The sequence below is a fragment of the Pavona decussata genome, unplaced genomic scaffold, assembly GCF_977016875.1.
Source record: "Pavona decussata unplaced genomic scaffold, jaPavDecu1.1 SCAFFOLD_912, whole genome shotgun sequence".
In the NCBI taxonomy this organism is placed as follows: domain Eukaryota; kingdom Metazoa; phylum Cnidaria; class Anthozoa; order Scleractinia; family Agariciidae; genus Pavona; species Pavona decussata.
Window position 1 is genome coordinate 65,001 of NW_028145943.1, and position 20,000 is coordinate 85,000.

Genomic DNA, 20,000 nt, shown 5'->3' on the forward strand with positions numbered 1-20,000 from the left:
ATCATGTAGTATGGAGATCGAAGTTTATCTTGTTTGCGAGATTGTAATTTCAATACTTCCACCTTAAGTCCAAAAATTGCCGCGAACCTCCTTAATTCCCAAAACCGTGCATTACACGTCCATTGTTCTATATTCGCAATGTTTCACTCCTTCTTTTCTTGAAAGAGTGACCAACTGCACGTGATCTTGTATAAAGAGTATCGAAATTTATCGCTCTAGGGTTTATATGTTGCTGTGATTTTGTCTCGTGATGACTTTTGTTGCAAAAATTTGACAAAGTCTGATTTTTGTTCAACCTTGCAAGGACTGCCTTTCAGTTTGAATCCTTTCTTCCTCGCAAGATTCTTCATTTCAACAAAAGTGATCCTGTGGAGATTCGTCGAGAACACTTCCACCATGTGTTTAAGTCTTTTTTTTCAATTTGGTCACGACTGAATTACTGAAACAGTGGCACAAGAAGCACTTTAAGCATATTTTATGTGCGTGACTTGTTTGTCTCCTTTGTTTCTATAACTGAATTGATGAATTGCTGAACTGAAATGGTGAATGAATCAAAATGGCCACTACTTAGGAGCTAGACAGGAAATGAACTGAGGTAAAACAGAAGTTTAAAGTATCTTTCGGAATATCTTTCTGTAATTTCTCCTCCGTTATATTATTCAAATAGCATTCTGAAAATACTCATTTCGAAAACGTGAAAACTCTTGCCTGAAGCCGAAAAAATGTTAAAAGAAACAAATTAGTTTTATCGTCGCAATTTCAGTGAGACTCTTCTTTTAGTGATACTATATTGCTTGGAATATTTGGTGAAGATAAACATGGCGAGCCCACGTTCTCTCTTGACTCTGACATTCGCGTTTCTTGTGATAGTTGTGCGTGCTGCCAACTCGAACAACTCTGGTATAGGCCGTTTGACGGTGTCCAAATGTCATAGCACCTACACTTACAACAGTAACGTTTACGCAGGGCTCAACAAGAAGGTCGAAAACCCGCTTCGAAAGTGAAACATGAGCTAAAGGAAATGAAAGGAAATCCCAAAATTTGCAAAGATGCACAGAACGACCTGTTGTACCGGCGTTTAATCAGAATCGCCGTCGATTATTTTCCTTCTACTAATAGCTCTTTTTTCGCTGCTACTTTGTTATATTCTTAGAACTCAGGCAATATTGGACAACCGTCAACCCTGCGCCTCGGTGGGATTTTATTCGGCCAAACATCTTCACCTACCTTGTCCAATTGTTTTGTTTTCTTTCAAGGATTTGATTTCATCCCTCATCTCTCGCGGCTCATTCATTACTCCATCAAGCAGTGTTTTGATCTTGTTGTTTATTGAGAAAGCAGGCGTGAAAGAAAACGTGGTTTTTGGGGGCTGCAATAATTCTCAAGTAAAATAATGCGAGAATAACTAATGATTTTTATGTCAGCAATAACGTACTTTGTCATTTGTATAAAAAAGGAAGAGATATCTGAGGGCTGCCCAATACTGTCAACTAGACTCCAGTCGTATCCCCTTGCGTTCCATTGGGAAACCGGAAGTCTAGTGGTGAAAAGTCCTATTAAGAGTAGGTGATCCATTGGACACGAATAGATTCCACTGGAAAAGTATATTTTCTATTCGAGAGAGACTTAGAAAAATTTCCACTCATATTGTACGGGGGTGTTGAAAGTTGTTCCGATGGAGTCCATTGGATCACTTGGACACGAAATAGATTCCACTGGAAAAGTGTATTTTCTATTCGTGAGAGGCTTAGAAAAATTCCACTCATGTGTACAAGGGGGTTGACAATAACTGTTCGTGAACTCACGCCATATTCATCCCAAAACACACAAACAGCTAATTAATGTAGCACAAAGATCTAAGATGCTGCATGGTGTGTTCTGTAGATACCTGTGCTGTGTTAATAAAAAAAGTCAGTTTAGTTTTCATGCGGTAAACGTACATTTCATCCTGATGAAAAACGAGAAAAGCTAGGTTCATTACCCACATAAATGTATCTTCCAAAAAACTGAGAAGTCCTTTAACAGGTGAAAAAACTTACACGTTAAGTACACGTTTGTTTTGTCGTTTTAATTAGACCTATTTTTGTTTTGAGCTAATTTCGAGGCTGTATTGTATAAACGAACCAGCAGGCTTTAAAATTACAACATTCACCATGCTTGCCAAGTGCAGGCTTCAATTAATCAACAACCTTAGTTACCAATAATAACCATAAAATGATGACTTTGATACAGTGTTTCAATAGTGATGAAGAAGAGTGTCTTTCCGTGTTTCAAATCCCTTTATAATATTTCTTATTTTTCTCGTACTTTTTTTTTTGCAAAACAAATTCGAAAACAGACACAGCTGTCTTCCTTCTAGCATATAAACAAACATCTTTAAATCATGAGCTTCGTTAAGTTAGCCAATGACGACTTCCTGTTTGCAACTGACAAGAGAACTGTCTGGATGCAAACTGATCGCATTTCCATTGGCTTAAAATGACAGGTACGATGTTCAAGCTAACCTACGCTAAAACTCTATTGGTGCTAAGAACAATAGTTGCTACCGACAAGCTATCTGTTTGCATTCTCCTTTTAAAGATCACCATTTGTTGGCGACGTGTTGTCGGTGCAACTACGATAGAAACAAAAGAAAATCATGGATTCCAAGCTCCAGCTTTACGTTTTTTCAACCATCTTATCTTTCAGAGTTGTTTCCGCCTGCTTCGATGGTAAGTTTCATTTCCTCGAATCCTTTGGCAGTTGTCTTGTTTTTGTTTCAGCTTCTGCCTTTTGCTCAAAAATTTTACGCAGTGATAGAATTTGCACCAACTGCGTATTTGAGAGAAGAAAGCTTTGATATATCAGAGCCTTCATGGTTAAAAAGAAATCACGTTCAAAATTCGTTCCTTCTTTTTGCTTTGAAAAGTAAAGAGTTGCGAAATATTTCAGTTTAATAGTTGCCATAATATTCTCGACTTTTACCCAAAATTCTGCTCAAATCGATCTGGTTCAAAAACGGAGTTCGTAATTATCCAGACCGTATATAGCAAGTTTTTATGTCATAATTTCAATATGAGTTAGCAGCAAAGGTTTGTTATTTATTTCATCTTCACCGTTTACCAGAATGGTTGTTGAGATTATTAGCTGTTATAAAACTCACGCGATGCTCTACCGGTTGGATATATTTTTTCATCACGTATGCATAACCTAGACTTATTACAGTTTTATATTAAAAACGAAACAGCTAATTTAAGGTACGCAAGTATCGACGATAGTGCATCCATCTTGAAATACCTTTATTGTGAGTGTTAGAAATGTTAAGTTGAAAAATTCCTGCCTTTAGCCTAAATTTCGATCAAAACCAAATGTAAAAAACATTTTCCAAAATATAATGGAGTCCTGTTGGCAGGTGGAAAAACACTCTACGACAGGTTATTGCTTATTTGGCCGTCTTCTTGACAATTAACTTTTCCTCACTACATTTCACCAATATTACCAATATTTTTCTAATATTTCCAATATTATGTTTCGTTGCTCCTTTTCACCCCCAAAGCCTAATAGGCCTTATCATGGTTTTCGACGCCATTTTGACGAGTAAGCAAATACGTCTTGAAATAACAGTGTCTGTATGGAAATCCGATGTAAAATAATTTTCATAAAACGTCGCTTCTAAAAAATTCATGAATTGGAAACTATTAGGCACTATGCAAACGATTTTACAGAAAATAACTGAGGAATGTAGCTGTGCTAGAAAGCATCTAGTTGCGTTTTGACATTTCCATACATTTGTCTGAACTGCTACTAACAATAGTTCGCAGAGAAAAGTACAGAGAAATGTATGGACAGTTCAAAAACACGACTGGACGCCTTCTCGCAGAGCTTAATATCCCTCCAACTTTTTTTCTTAAAATCCTTTTCGTAGTGCCAAAAACTTCTAATTCATGAATTTTTCAGAAGCGATGTTTTACGAAAATTATTTGACATCGGATTTCCATACTAACACTGTTGTTTCAAGACGTGTTTGCCTACTCGTCAAGATGGCGTCGAAACCCGTGATAAGGCCTTAATTTCTAAGCTGACACTATTGTAAAAACTAACCTGGCATGCTTTAAATTACTGAGGCAATTACTTGTCTCTTCACGATGAAGACTTCAATCAATAAACAAGCTCAGTAAACATCTAAATTATGCACCGAGGACTTTTGACAGTTGGCTATCCATTGCAGCTGGATTTCAACAAAGCAAAAGAAAACATTTCTGTTAAGTTCTTATTTTTTTGCACTCCAAAGACTCAAATACTTCAAAATTCCTGAATTTGACAGTCCATCTCCCTTCCATACCTTAAACGTAACACCGAGTTGTTTATAATCATATAATATAACAATAGAGTTGATATCCGCGGGCGTAAATATGTTTTTGACGCGATCAGGCTCCAACAAGCGCGAATAAAATAACTGTTACGCGCATATTAAAGCAGCCAAGAAATGTTGTCCAAATTTACACATGTTTGTTTGTTTTAACATGTTTAAAAAGGCATGTGTCGTTTTAAAATGTAAAATAAGTCAGCGTAGCATTACAGGAAAACCAATCTCAGCTAAAGAATCCAACCATACCCGAAGGTGTTAGTTAGTACAAATTTTTCTTTTAAAAGGCTGTAAATCAATTTGAAATACAGCATTTGGGATTGGAATTTGTATTTTTTTTAGTTTTCATTTTGTTTTTATTTTTATTTTCTGTTTTCTTTTTTTGATTTAGTTTGTTTTTGTTTTTTATGGTTGCTTAAGTTGTGTATATATGTAACTGGGATAGTTTTTCATCTTGTTCAAACTTCCGGTAAGGTAGGTATATTTACTCCGACACCTTAAGAGAAATGTGAAAGAACCCTGTCAAACAAAGCAGGATATTCCAACGATTGACTACTTTAGCTGTAGTTTTTTAACCCATGTCTCGTTTGGTTTGACTCGGCAAGTATTTTAACAGGTAGGCTTTTTGAAAACGCCCAACCACTGCGAGAAAAACTTTTTTTGATCTAGGTTCTCCCCCACAAAAAAATCACACTTTTCACTTGTTCTCTCATCAGTTTTAATTTAATTGGAATCTTTCAGATGAGTGTCGTGAACTGGCCTTCCCTCCTTATTTCTTCTTTGCTAACAAGCGTCTGGTGAATCACAACATAACCACTGTCAAAGTCCGAGACATAGATGCTTGTGAACTGCGTTGTTTCCACGACCCCAACTGCGTCAGTATTAATTTTAACTATACAGCAAGTGCCGAGGGAACATACAGATGTGACTTGAATAACGCCACTCATCGAGGACATGATGACACGTTTGTAGACACAGAGGGCTTCTTATACCGTGGGGCAGATGTAAGTTCTTCTTCTTCTTCTTCTTCTTTTTTTTTTTCCTCTTATTTTTTCCCAGGTTTTCGTATTTTGTCTTAGGCAAGTGGTCAAAACTACTATACCCGAACAGGACCCACTGAAACACAGAATAGATGGTGGTCTCTGCCTGCACCCCCTATCTGAACGTCAACGATGGTGCTTTATTGCATAGCCACCCCTCTATCCTGGGATGAGTTTAAAAACCTCACTGTTATTGTTTATCCAGCAGTGATGACTCTTGCTAGATGCATATTTATGCATCAACTCAATAAAATTTTGTAAGAAATGTACATTAGGTAGGTGGTGTCCTTGATAACTCCTTTATCCGGCTGACAAGGTGGGACCTCCTCGAACAAACTTGTTTTAACCGGTTCCCTTATATTATCCCTTTTCTTATTTTTAGCCTTTAAAAATTTTGTTGTAAGGGAATACTAAGCTTAAAGTATTTTTATTCTTTAGAGTGCTCCTCCTAAATATTTGCTCATTACAATTTTTTATCAAGCAACGAGTATGGTTCATCTCTATTAAAATTCCAATTCATACTTTATTTTTATTATTAATATTTTAGAGTGCTTGTGATAGCTTCCATTGCGATAACAGTCGTACCTGTCAATCTGGGTTCACAGACAAAGGATATCGGTGTTTGTGTCCGCCTGGATTTATGTCTGCACACTGCAAACGGGGTAAGGGGGAATTTTCTCAATCGGCTAGTAATTTTCTTCTGGAAATCCAACATGTTCTTTGTAGAAGTAGTAGCAAATATGCTATAGACACATCCGCTGTTTAAACATCCTGGGCCTGGGGATTACTGGTAATATTCTGACTTTCCCACTTGCCCAGTTAATAGACCTAATCCTCTGCTGCAGCCGGGCGAGCATTATCCATTCTAACAGCTATATTCGATGATCTGCAAGACAGTGCACTTCTTGATTATCCGCGAGCATTATTTCTATTTAAGGCGTGCACCTGTGTCATTTGGATGAGCGAGGAGGCTGTTCGATTCATGCTTTTTGTATTCAGTTTAAATGCGCAGAGATTCACCTAACATTTAAAATTGTGTGAAGAAAGAAAACACAACTGCAGTGTAAATGCTGTTTGCAAAAACACCAACAGATCATGCTATTGCACATGCAGGCTAGCATACACTGGAGACGGGAAAAGCTGCACTGGTAAAGTTTCAGGCCTTTGGCCTCTTAACACGCGGGCCTTTTGTAAAGATATACCCTCGGCTTACTCGTTGCACAATGCGGCTTACTGGATAGCACTCCTCGGTTGTTTGTTGTCTTAGATACTTTAATCCTTTACAAGTATTAGATATCCTGTTATTTCCTATACAGCGTAAGGTTGATATTATGACTGAGTATTAAAGATGGTCCTGCTCTAGACCAATAACGTTTTCTACGTAGCACGATTTGTTGGCTTCTAATATTTCATGTCAAATAGTTTCTAAATGTTTCACGATGGCCATGGCCAGAGACCAAGGAAATTGTACACTGAGAAACCTCAAATATGATTGGACTCGGTACGTTTTGAATTGTTCATCCAAATGATACCCACCGATTTGCTCATCCTCTTTCCAGTAATTTTCACTTTTCCTGGGTTTGTTGTCCTAAACATCAAAATCTCTTCTACTGGATTAATTCCTTATCAAGTTCCAGAACCTGTTGCCTTCTTTCCTCTCAATGTCGCGTGTGGTACCAAGGAGATAAAGAATCGTGTAGCCCAAGGGGTCCCCAGTGGGGTGAGTATGGCTCCAGGCCCTGACGGTACAGCTAACAGCGCTTACGAATTTGCTGGAACTGTAAACAGTTATATCGAGTTTCCAAACACTGAAGGAGGACCTTTGGATGTGCGCTACTCAATGACGATGCTATGCTGGGTGTACCATTATGGCCAAGACGGACCTCTCTTTAACTACAAGACGAGTGGACAATGGGGGGTGCACCTGTGGGTGGTAGCCGGCCAACTTTTTGTCCGCTTTACCCACCGAAATTACGGTTTTACAGAGTCCTTACTCAACACACATCTAGATGGTGGATGGAAGTTTGTTGGTGCTTCCTATGGCGGCGGTTCTGGTGACGCAAAGCTGTGGGTCAATGGAGCCGTGGTTCAGACATTGAACATCGGAAAGGGTATTGATCTAGCCACACAGGACAACATCAGAATGGGAGTGAAGACTGGTGATGGAAGGTACTTCAACGGGAGGATCAGCCAGATGCAGGTGTACAACAGCGCCTTGAGTCAGGAGGAAATACAGGCAAACTATAAAAGGATGCAAGGTACGTGTTCTGGTTGTTCAACATTCAATCGAAAACCGTTCTATTTTGGCACAGTGTTTTCACCGTCTGTCGAACGAGAATTTTTGACCAAGGGTCTCTTGGAGACCGACACCATAAAGCGAAGATCAAGGCATATCTTTTTGTTTCCGTTATTGTTTTTAGTGAGAGCACTAAATTGCACTGTTTGTGCAATAAGGGAGACATGAGCATGGCTATGGGAGTTTGGATGAATCTAAAATTAACACACTATCGATAAAATTTTATTCTTAGATTTGCAAACTACCAGAAAAAGAAAAAAAATATGTTTTGTGCGAATGCCGTATATAGCATTTCCGTACTGAAAAGCATTGAATGCCGGGGGTTTTTTTTGTCAAAAAAAAAAAAAAGGCAAATTGCCTCCATTTAGATGTTGGGAGAAAGAGCTTCACAAGTGTTGTAAATAGTACTGTAATGGTACTATAAGTAAGCACTGCAACACGTAACATGGAAAGATTTTATGACACAAATTTCCTGCGTAAAAGAATGATCGGTTGCATTGAATGTGCGCTACTTCGAAATACCTCTCTACGTCATCTTAGGTTATCTGGTACTCAGATCTCCCGCGTAAGTTTCACCATAGACTTAGCACTGTAATATTATTTGTTTGTTTATTTATTTATTTATTTATTTATTCTTACTTGTCTTTACAGTCTGAGCCGGCAGAGAAGACCAGTTCAGAAATTAACCACCAAACTAGCTGAAAGCATTGACTTTAAAACCTGTATTAGATGTCACTTTTTTGTGAGAAAAAACTTTCTTGTTGAGAATGATGGGTCATTTAGTCAGTAGCATGAGCATAAAAGGAAAAAAAGCAGGGGCCGATCCAGGGGGTGGATTGGGTGGCTAGCCACCCCCTCTCCCACTTTTAGGGTTATTAAAATTATAAAAGTGAACAAAGGTATCAAAAATGACACGACGACCGCTTTTAGAGCTGGGACATACACAAACTAAAACAATGGTCAATGGACTGAGACACATCTTGAAAAACTTTGGACATACTTTGAGCTTTGTTTGCGCAAAGAAACTTTTGGAACCAAGACGACCACGCGCTGCTGCTCTTCAAGGCCGCCTAATAAAAGTATGGTAACTCTTGAATAGCGCAGGGACCACTTGTACAAACAGCAGCAAAATGTAGCCGGATCTTTGTGTAGATCAGGATCAGCAATGTTGAATAAAACGTAAAATCAAATGCAAGGCTGATCGCACAGCTAAAATAATATTTGCAGCCCCTGAAAAAGGTTACAATTGTCTAACCGAAATATTGGGCAATAAAATTATTTTAGCAGTCAGAACAGCCTTGCATTTGATCTTACGTAATAGAAGTATACTACAAATGAAATCGACGATTAGGTCTTAACTCTTTCAGAATTAGTGTTATCCACGTGTATTTCCAGTAGACAGCGGAATTGGGATAACACCCCAACAGATTCAGTGTCACAGTATCGAAAGAGGGCAATGGCAATACCTTCCCTAGATATAATTTTACACATAAGGAATTTAATTTTGCTCTCAACGAAGTCCAAATAAGCGATGGCTGAACTTGGTAATGCATTTGTTGCGGAAATCTCAAAGAAAATCTCCGCGGTCCGCTGGTCCACTAAACAAAACTGAGGACTGTATCTCCGCGGTCCGCTGGTCCACTAAACAAAACTGAGGACTGTATCTTTCACGTTCCTTTATTCGCGATCCGTTGTACAATCTTTCAAACTTTCACAATCTTTCAATCTCGCAATCTAATCTACTCTCAAAATATTGTCTCTATTTATCTACCCTTTCCGGAAGTACACACCCCTTTTGTACATTACAAGTCCATTGTACTTATTTCAATAAACCGAGACTAATGCAATTAGTAAGCACTCGTTTCCATATCTCCAATTGCCCTCGCTCTCTTCAAGTTTCCATAAACGAAGTATATATCACACTTACAATTAAGCTAACCGGAGTGCTCTTTAAGCTAACTGGAGTGATATTTAGGCTAACCGGAGTGCTATTTAAGCTAACCGGAGTGCTATTTAGGCTAACCGGAGTGATATTCATGCTAACCTGAGACTACTTCATGTAATGGTAAGGAAATGTCCTTGGGCAGTTTGAGGTATGGAAACAAGTCTTTACCAATGCAATTACATGTCTGTCACACCCTTTATTCATGACACGAACTGTTACCACATTCACCCACGTTACCGGATATTCCCACGATTCTTCCCAATTTGATGAGAAACGATTTTGAGAAACATTTCAACAAGAAAATTAACGATAATAAAATAACATGACGTTTCGACGACTTCATATCGTCATTGTCAAATGAGTAAAAATGGAGATAACGGAAACGCATATTTATAGGTATTGAAAGTGAGAAAATAAATTAGCATGAAAGCATTCAGGTAAAGAGTTTCGCGCGAATGGAATCCGCTTGTGTTCAGTTTCGGTCTTTTGTTCTTGATCCACAGCATTTCGTAGACCAAACATTCAAATTTGTCACGGCATTTCTTTATGACCTTAAAGTTCTTAATTAACTTGTTAGGTGTTAAACCATGCGCGTCCCTGAGGTGTTTTCCGATCACAGAATGTTTATGCTCCTCAACGCGTTGATGTAGGTGGCGGCAAGTGTACCCAATATAATTTGTATCACACAAATCACATGTGAATTCGTATACTACACTTTGCTGATTGATCAGGGGAGGCTTTTCTTCTGTGACTCTCAGATGATCAGCGATCTTTTTGCTCGTGAACACCGGTGTTTTGCTCGGAACACCAATTTGCCGTTTATTCCTTGTTACAATCAATCACTATTTATTTCGATCTATCACCTAATTATGCAAGCATGTGCTTCCCAACAGCATTGTAACAGAAGTGGGATCACGTACTGCGACTTCCGTTAACTGATACGTAAAATATATCTTAACTTTACAAATAAAATCACGATATAGTGCTATTGTCTATAATCGTAATTTCCGATATCGCTCTGTCAGGTCAGCCACCCCTCTTCAAAAATCCTGGATCCGCCACTGAAAAGAAATCCGAGTTATTCCAATAAGGGCTCCTGACTTTGTTTAACATGTGGGCAAAAGCCACTAAACTTGCCAACTACTCGTGAAATTACTTTGTAAGGAATTTGTTGTGACGGGGTAATTATGTTAATTAAATGGCGTTGACATAAACTGAATTGTCAGGCAGGTTTTCAGAAATTGGACCATTCTCGAATAAACAACAAATCTCCTACGGTAATTTTTGTTCCATTAGATTATTTACTGTTTCGCTATTGGTTTTGAGAATTTTTAGGTCAGATTTGCTTGATATCTGATTTCGGGGAAATAAAAAATATAAATAGGTTGATCCACGTGATATGAAGGCGGCCGTTTGAACATTATGACGTAATTCGCACGTTACGTCAGCTCACTAGTTTCCGTTGCGGGTTTCAAAGGAAAGTTTCCCATCCTACTCTATGCCCTTCCCCTTAACCCAGATCGACGGGCAATAAAAAACCGGTAAAGATTAGGCCGAGTTAAAAATGAAACGTGAAGTAATTTAAATTTCATTCCAACTTAATTTGCTTACATAAACATCTGTTTCAAATGTCTGCCATTTAATTTAAAAGAAGACGATATTCGTGTACATCAGATCCTTGCTCGTTCAACTTTGAATTAATTATACTCTTTAATTGCGGGTGTAAAAGCTCCCTGATAAAAGCTATTGTTGGTAATTATCTCTAAGAAAATGTGCAACGCCTTCATCGCGACGTTGTAGGATGTATTGTTCCTAACCAAACCAATACGTGTTCAGAAATGTTGCGTTTCCACGATTGAAAATAATTAGAACAATTTCCTACCTTGTTTAAAATTACAATTGCATCGAGCAATTAGCCAATTCAGATTAAACCATTCTTCTAAACCGTCAATAAATGTTCTGAAGTAAATTGGAAAGGTAAAATTAATGATAATGACCAATCCTTCTGTCATATTCATAAGTAAGACGTTCGGCTGATATATTCAAAACGCTCACATTGCCCCCACACCTCACTGACCAATGTATTATAGTTCTTTCAGAGAAGAAAAGAAAAAAGAGCCACGTGAGGTAACATCTGTTTTCTAAGCTCGTTGGCAGCTTAGAGTTAGCTACAACTCTAGTAATTAAGTCTAAAACATGTAAACAATATGGCCGCCACTAGGACAGAGCAGAATTTAATCCACGTTTAATGAATAAATCAAATGATGATTTGACGTCACACAGGTAGGGATGAGGCGGTCTCCTCCCTCATGATATACGTAAGGGTTATTGGCCTGGAACGAGGGGATATGTGATATATTTCCCTTGTGGCGTGCCCGAGGGCACGCCACGAGGGGAATATATCACATATCCCCGAGGGACAGGTCAATAACATGCTTATTTTTTAGGTTGGTGAGGATTCCTAATAGAAACAAGGACCTTAAACCTTTTATACTAGGTGGAAGTCTAATACATATCATTTTTTAATGGCAGTAGTGGGCAGTGAGATTTCGGCCGTAAAGATGTTTTTCTCAACTGTTTTCTGAACTTTGGATTATTCACACAACAATTTGTATAAACAATTGCTTTTGTCTGCTGGCATGCGTGGTAAACATCTTTGTCACTCTTGCATAATCACTGCATTCAGTACACTACACGTGGTTGAGCGACTGCTGTTAAATTTTCGAAAAAGTGTGCAGTCGGCTATCGTTCCGTGTGGAAACAACGATGAGCGGTTGTTAAGATGAAGTCTTTTTAACCGAAAACTTCTTACACTGTCTTTGCTGAACGGATTAGTGGTCGCATTCCTGAAACTGCAAAGAAAGCTACCAGTGCGACAGTACGAGTATGGAATGAGTTGTGGTCGATGAAAGAACCTCCCTTCCGACTAGTAGTCGACAAGAAGATGAGTTTGAGTTTTTTGTTGCACCTGTTATTGAACTGCTAGTACTAGTAGCAGGAGTAAAAGTTATGTTGTTCATTTTTTCTTATATAATAAACGATTAAGAACTCGTTGAAATGTTTGAGATTACTAAATAAGGAGAATAAGTCGAGCGGTATATGACGAGGGGGGAGGATATATATTCCCCCCTCGTCATATTTCCTTCGTCCGTTGTTATCAGGTATTGTTTTCAGCCCCGCCCTCCCCTTTTACAACCAAAGCCGCACCCAGCTTTTCAGTCAGTTGGTTACAGGGGCTATTGAATATATTAACCGAAAAGAGCAAACGAAACCGAGCCAACTGAAAAATCAGCGCCGATAACAAATTTTGATTGGGCCGTTTTTGTTGTAAATACAATCAGAACAATAGATCCCCTCTAGGTGAGAGTAGAGTTTAATGAATCAATTAATGTACAGACTTGAAGCTACCATGAAAAAAAAAATAGAAAAAACTAAACAAGATGCCTATACTGGTATTTACGCGTGATGCTGTGCCTGATACTGATATTGCGTTACGGTACTTGAGATCATACCGGAAGTTTCTTTCTGAAAACGTCATGACGGGGCAGATACATATCTGACTCACGCGCTATTCAGGGCTATTTATATTTTCTATTTATCTATTGCATTACATTATTCAAGATCATGCCGGAAATTGCTTTTGGTACACGTCATGACCCGAGCCAGATTACATATCTGACTCAGAGGGACAATATTATTGTTGAAGACAAAAATTAAAGACAGACAAAAAACGATTTCCTTAGTGGACACCAAAACTTTTAGAAGAAATTGACATTCAAACCTTTAACTTTTTTAAGTGGATCTCCAGTAACGTTTAGACACCAGTTCGACAAAGCCTGCAGCGCAGCTAATGTCTTAAAGCTTAAGCTTAAGTTTAACCTTTCCTTGCCGCATTGCAAAACACAATCTGGCTAGTCCAGGGGAGGGGGAGAACACTCAGGTCAGCCTGGAACGACCTGGAACTCGCCTGGCACTTTTTCCGTATCAGAACCATCCAACAAAAATTGACGTCACATCCGGTCAAATTGGCGCTCAACAGCCTGTCTCGGCTTTATCGAATGATGGCGTCTGGGTCGGTCATGATTACTTCGGATTTTTGAGCCATCAGTATCAGGAAATGTGAACTGTGGATATGAAAGATGTTGTAAAGATATTGCTTCGATTTCATGAGCAAGGGTTTTTCAAAGAAGTGATTTTTCCTATTGTCGTGACGGAAAATACGAGACAGCTAAGCGTCGTGTCATGGCGAAAATTTCACACTTTCAAAACGAGTGGCGTTCAGACGTTTGGCTCTTGTGGCTTCTGATCATTCGAAAGCTGAAATTATAATAGCGTATCCCGTGTGCAACATAACGGAGGAGATATCGTTAGTCGTAGTTTGCACTGTTAACATCGGGAACCTAATTATCCCTCGACGTGAGGTGTTGGAAGCCTGTGTCATTGAAGCTGTTCCAATTGTCTTCGTTGTAAGGGACTCGTAATCTACGACGTTAGTAAATGTAGTTATCTTCATTTCCAGTTCTTTTCCGCTGACGTGAGTACCTTTACATTTGGGCTTTAGAGTAATAAGTCGGTTTTGTGCTTCGTAGTTCTTTAATAAAGACGCAGTTGACGTTTAATTATCTGAAATGCATTCATAATCATATCATGTTGTCCTGCAAGTGCGGGCTTGTGGAGGGGCTTAAGTCAAAAGAGGTATCTGCGTGGCCTGGTTCACGTTGCTAGTGTGAGACAGTTGTTAAAGTTATTGATGTCAGGCCATCTTAAACACTAAATTAAATAGCATTTAATTGTGAATGACATCATTTCTCAAGTATTGAAAGAAACAGCACCTTCACCATTAACTTCATCTGCACTCTCACCACTTGGAGGGTGCTCATGGGTTAAGGCTTTTTTATACATTTGTACTATAATTATGCACATGCGACGTCAAATTGTTGTAAGAACAAACAGTATGCCACAAGCCACAGACAAGTGGCATGACTGATGTTCTTACCTTGTTTTGATGTCCTCTTTGGCTTATCAAAGGACACACGAAGGGCCAAATGGACTTAAAAACTCTTTATGGCCGACAACGTCATTTGTACCTCATATTATTAGTTACCAGTTATAACAGTTACGTTAGTTGATGCCAAATATTTAAGGGTGGGAAATTGTCTTTTTTCTCTATCTCCAAGGTTAGGGAAGAGAACATAAAGTAAAAAATATTGTGAATTCATAGAGGTTTGCTAGCAGCAGAAATGGACCTATTCATTAAGTTCTAATAACAATGTCTCCTTTGAACCAATGAAATTCAAAGTTCATTTTGACAAGGAAATTGAGTTCTGTTCAATTCAATGAAAAATCAAAAGTTCAATAACCACACAATCAGTTCAAAAACCACTCATCAGTTCAGTGATAGTAGACCTCAATTGTACGAGCTGTGCCTTCGTTGACATTCCTTTGCAAGAGTCTCCGCGACATTATCTCAGAATATTTTCGCCATCCTCACCAGAGTCACAAAAATTGTACAACGCCTCAAATATTTCGCCATCGGCGGATCCAGTGTAAAATCCCATAGACTTATCATTCTTAAACCGATTTAAAGAGAAAGATTTCTTCTCAAAATTGTCTCACCGTATTGTCAAATTGACAAGTTGTTGTTTCATTTCATTCAGCTGAATTACCAGAGCATTTGTTTTCTCCTTGCGGTACTTGCCCTCCCCTCTCCTCTTACTTTTCCCAGTGAAATAAAAAAAAAACATTTCACCCAAAACTATCAATTTTTTAAGACAATAAGCCTTTTGTTGTCTGTCCGTAGGGATTTTTCTCTCCTGTTTCGCGAAGTTATAATCGGGTCAAATCGGATTCATTCGACAACTTGTCGCTGATGACAATTTTTTTCCCAACGGTAGCCTACTTGGGAAAACGAAAACAAACTTTCCGGGGGTACGTCAACAGGTTTGACTAAGTTTTTGTCGTACCGCGCGCGCATGTTTCGGCCTGACCCAGCCATGGCGAATACGCTGGTCGTACACCTCAAAGAGTGGCAAAGAAATAACAGACTGCTCTACCTCAAAATGCCTCGGTCCACGTTTGTAGAGTACGTTCGGCGCCTTCTCTATCTTAAACTTCGAAAAAATTTTCTAGAACATGGAACTTCTTTCTCGATGATCTATTCTGATTGCGTGAGCGAAATGGTTCTTGTCAAATGACAATAGCGGAATGATTGTTGCTAAGTGCACGCGTCTCTGTAACCATTTACATTAGCATAACTAGTACTCATTGATCATTCATGACAACAAGAAAACAATGGAGTCAACTAAGCGCGAATTTCAAAGAAGCTCAGTTGCGCTAAAAAAATGTTATAGGTCGGTAACTTTTTATAAGCAATTCGCAGAACAAGCTGAAGAAAGGTCATCATTAGAATTTCATTCATGTTGCGCACAAGACCGACAAACGTTGGCGACACGCGCCTCTACTGTGGAAAGTAAAGTTTGTGTCAATTAACGGTTTGTTGACGATTAAGAGACAAAGACGAGAAAACAATGCACAACGGCCATGAAAGCGTTCAATTTATACATACACTAGTGGAACTACTGCACTGAAAGTGGTTCGTAACTAAATTCCTCAAGAACCCTGTTACATTTTTTGAGATTGACATGTGTAAGTCTCCAATTCATATGTTTGCAAAGAGATCCTTTCAGCTTAAAATCGAATTCCGTACCCCAGTAAAATTGTCGTTGTTCTGAGCGACATTTCCCTTATCCCACCCCCGAGAAGGGTGATATTGTCAACATCTGGTCATCAACGAAGATTTTGAATCTCGCGGTCGTAAATTTGCTAAGCGTCGGTTCTTACAAGCTTTTGTTCTAGAAACAAAAGAGCCTCAAAGCTGCAAACAATAAAAATGCCTATAAAAGGAAGTTAATCCACTGCCATTGTCTACCAAAAGTTAAACGCAAAGCTTGATATGTCGCCATCGGCGGATCCAGTGTAAAATCCCATAGACTTATCATTCTTAAACCGATTTAAAGAGAAAGATTTCTTCTCAAAATTGTCTCACCGTGTTGTCAAATTGACAAGTTGTTGTTTCATTTCATTCAGCTGAATTACCAGAGCATTTGTTTTCTCCTTGCGGTACTTGCCCTCCCCTCTCCTCTTACTTTTCCCAGTGAAATAAAAAAAAAACATTTCACCTAAAACTATCATTACAATAATATTGAGGTCTACTATCACTAAACTGATGTGAAGTTTTTGAACTGTTTGTGTGGTTATTGAACTTTTCTTTATTAAAGAACTACGAAGCACAAAACCGACTTCTGACTCTAAAGCCCAAATGTAAAGGTAGTCACGACAGCAGAAAAGAACTGGAAATAAAGATAACTACATTTACTCACGTCGTAGATTACGAGTCCCTTACAACGAAGACAATTGGATCAGCTTCAATGACACAGGCCTCCAACACTTCACGTCGAGGCTAGAGATAATTAGGTTCCCGATGTTAACAGTGCAAACTATGACCAACGATGTCTCCTCCATTATGTTGCACACGGGATAGGCTATTATAATTTCAGCTTTCGAACGACCAGAAGCCGCATGAGCCAAACGTCTGAACACCACTCGTTTTGAAAGTGTGAAATTTTCGCCATGACACGACGCCTAGCTGTCTCGTATTTTCCGTCACGACAATAGGAAAAATCACTTCTTTGGAAAACCCTTGCTCATGAAATCGAAGCAATATCTTTACAACATCTTTCATATCCACAGTTCACATTTCCCGATACTGATGGTTAAAAGATCCGACGAAATCATGACCGACCCAGACGCCATCATTCGACATCGCCGAGACAGGCTGCTGGGCGCCAATTTGAGTGGATGTGACGTCAATTTTTGTTGGATGATTTTGGTACCACAATTTGAGGAGTCTTCTCCCCCACCCCTGGGTTAGTTAAACCAAATTTTCTTCGCCGCTAGCTGTCCATTTTCAACTGTTTCAACTGTCAAGAGCTTTCTAGAAGTTATTCTTTCGACTAACTCCCTTCAAAAGGGTTAATATTCTTTTTGAAAACGGCATAATTGAGTGTACAGAAAGGCGTTCGACCTGATTGATGACAACGTTTTGATACAGAAAGTCCTCCGACTAGATATCCCCCGCTGTATTGTGAACTGGGTAGCTGGCTTTTTGACCAACAGACAACAGCGCGTCAAACTCTCTGAACAATGTTTCTCAGAATGGGGTCAAGTTCCAGCAGATGTACCTCAGGGGACTAAGCTTGGGCCATGGCTCTTCTTACTCATGACTAATGACCTCAACATACCTAACGTTCTCACTTGGAAATACATTGACGACACCACTGTTGCGGAAATAGTTCCACACGGCGCATCTAGTGAGATCCAAAAAGCGGCCAATAAAGAAATGGATCGGTCCAAGGATCAACGTATGCATCTTAATGAAGACAAATACAAGGAAATCAGCATTGAACAAACACAGCTTCGATGCAGTTTTGATTAATGGCAAAGATCTGTCCGTGGTTGAGAACGCAAAAGTCCTCGGCGTCACCATCTATTCTACAACGATCTTAAGGTGGCCGAACACAGTTTGCACGCGCTTTACAGATGCTGTTAGTGATGCTATTAAGCGCGCGCCAGGGTTGTGGTACGCAAATACGGCGGTCGATAAAGTGATCCCTCGATTTTACATGAAATGGATAATAAAGTTAAGTTTTGATCCTAAATAACTCAGTTTCTCGTTTCTGGACTCTTTTTCTTTTCTTTCCGAGCAAAAAAGTCGTTCACCAAGCCCTTTTGCATGCTTTTCGTATTTGCCATGAAACCCAATTAAAGCCACGCATGCGCATTTGACCCAAAAATTGTGACTGGTTGTTTTCGTGTAAATGAACTGTTTTCTAAGGAACCGCTCATTAGAATTTCGTGACATTTGGCATGAAAAAAGTTCCCTAAAAGCGTAACTCTCCTACAAAGAGAAACCTTAATCTAACAGAGGGTATCTTCACAAAACATTAAAATGCAAAATCAATATTTACAGGAGATCTCTCTGTTAAAATTATATGAAAGTAGTGCAAATGTGTCAGTGTTTTGTGAGTTTTTCTGAATACAAACAATGGAAAAAATCTAATGAGTATATCTTCTAAAAATAAAGGAAACCTACTATTTATGGACGTTTAATAGTTTGCTGCGTTGCCATGGAAACGGTACTTAGGTCAACAAGACGAACGAAAATACATTCCTTCTTAATAAGTCTTACACCATATCAATTTTGGGCGTCCAGAAGTGCATAGTTTCCAAATAACGTCTTCTAACACCTGTACACTAAAAACTGTATTCGGCCACCTTAAAGTTCCCCTAGGACGAAAATTTCGTTTTCCATCTTTTTGCATTTTCGTGTAGAATATGACCTTCTTACTCATGTTACCAAATTTCAATCCTTTACGGCGATTGGAAGTATTTTTTTTAGCTTTTTATTCGAGATTTCACGGCCGCACGGTCGTTTTCATTTGATGCCGTTTGTGATTAGCGTGACACAAAGAACGCCTCCGGTAGCGCGGGGAATACAACTAAATTGTTGCCTCCCACCAGTGAACTAAACCCTAACTGAAAAACAGTTTTTGAGTTTAAAAATCTCCTTTTTTCCCTTTAATTATGGGCTCAGTGAAAAAGGTGGGGGGGGGGGGGGGTGGGGTGGGGAATAAGCGGGTGTTTCTTCTTATTGACCCTTATTTATAGGACAAACTGGGTTTCTTTCGGAGTTTCATAATTCTCTAGTTGAAAGTTTTTCTGATACGCAACTGAAGAATTTCAAGTTAGTTCCAGGCTTATGCCGTTCTTAATCATGGCGCAGATGCCGCACTGGTCATTTTCTATGGGTTTTTCAAGCAAGACCAAGCAATCTGCTGTCAGGCCGTGGTATTTGCTTCTCTTTGAGATGCCTAGATGTCGTCATCCAGAGGATGAATCGTTTCGATGGTTTTTGTCGTAAGTAGGACGCGAAAAGAAGGAACTCATTTGCTGCGCTATAAGAAATTCCGAAATTTTAAGAGCAGTTTTGACCTTCGGAACACCGAACGCCTCATCTTCTTAACTACCGCTTCCGGATATTTGCGGTCTTGAAAATCAATACATAAATACCCACCACCAACACCCCCCCCATCCCCCGTTCCGACCGCCTCCTTCTCAGTTCAAATGGAGACTCAGGAAAAGTTTTAAGGTTTCCATTTAAACAAGAATTGGAGACCATCACAAGAATTAGCCAGTTTAAAAAAAATGCTCGACATTACTAAGAACGTTGTTCAAAAGATGCTTTAAAATCTTGTATGATCGCGGCTGGGACAACTACACACAAGGTTTTGGAAATCTCCATGGGGAATTTTGGCT

At 39.1% G+C, this 20,000-nt stretch overlaps 1 pseudogene across 1 annotated transcript in view; it reads left to right on the top strand.

The window, feature by feature from the left end:
* The first annotated feature begins 2,586 nt into the window (after positions 1–2,586).
* The window catches only part of LOC146448457 (uncharacterized), an 18,652-nt pseudogene continuing 1,238 nt past the window's right edge, over positions 2,587–20,000 (top strand). The window contains exons 1-6 of the transcript XR_014861048.1: positions 2,587–2,711; positions 5,087–5,349; positions 5,933–6,047; positions 7,017–7,643; positions 19,353–19,428; positions 19,923–20,000. The exon at positions 19,923–20,000 is cut by the window's right edge and continues 155 nt beyond it. The product of XR_014861048.1 is annotated as an uncharacterized LOC146448457 (transcript). The remainder of the gene's footprint in view (positions 2,712–5,086; positions 5,350–5,932; positions 6,048–7,016; positions 7,644–19,352; positions 19,429–19,922) is intronic.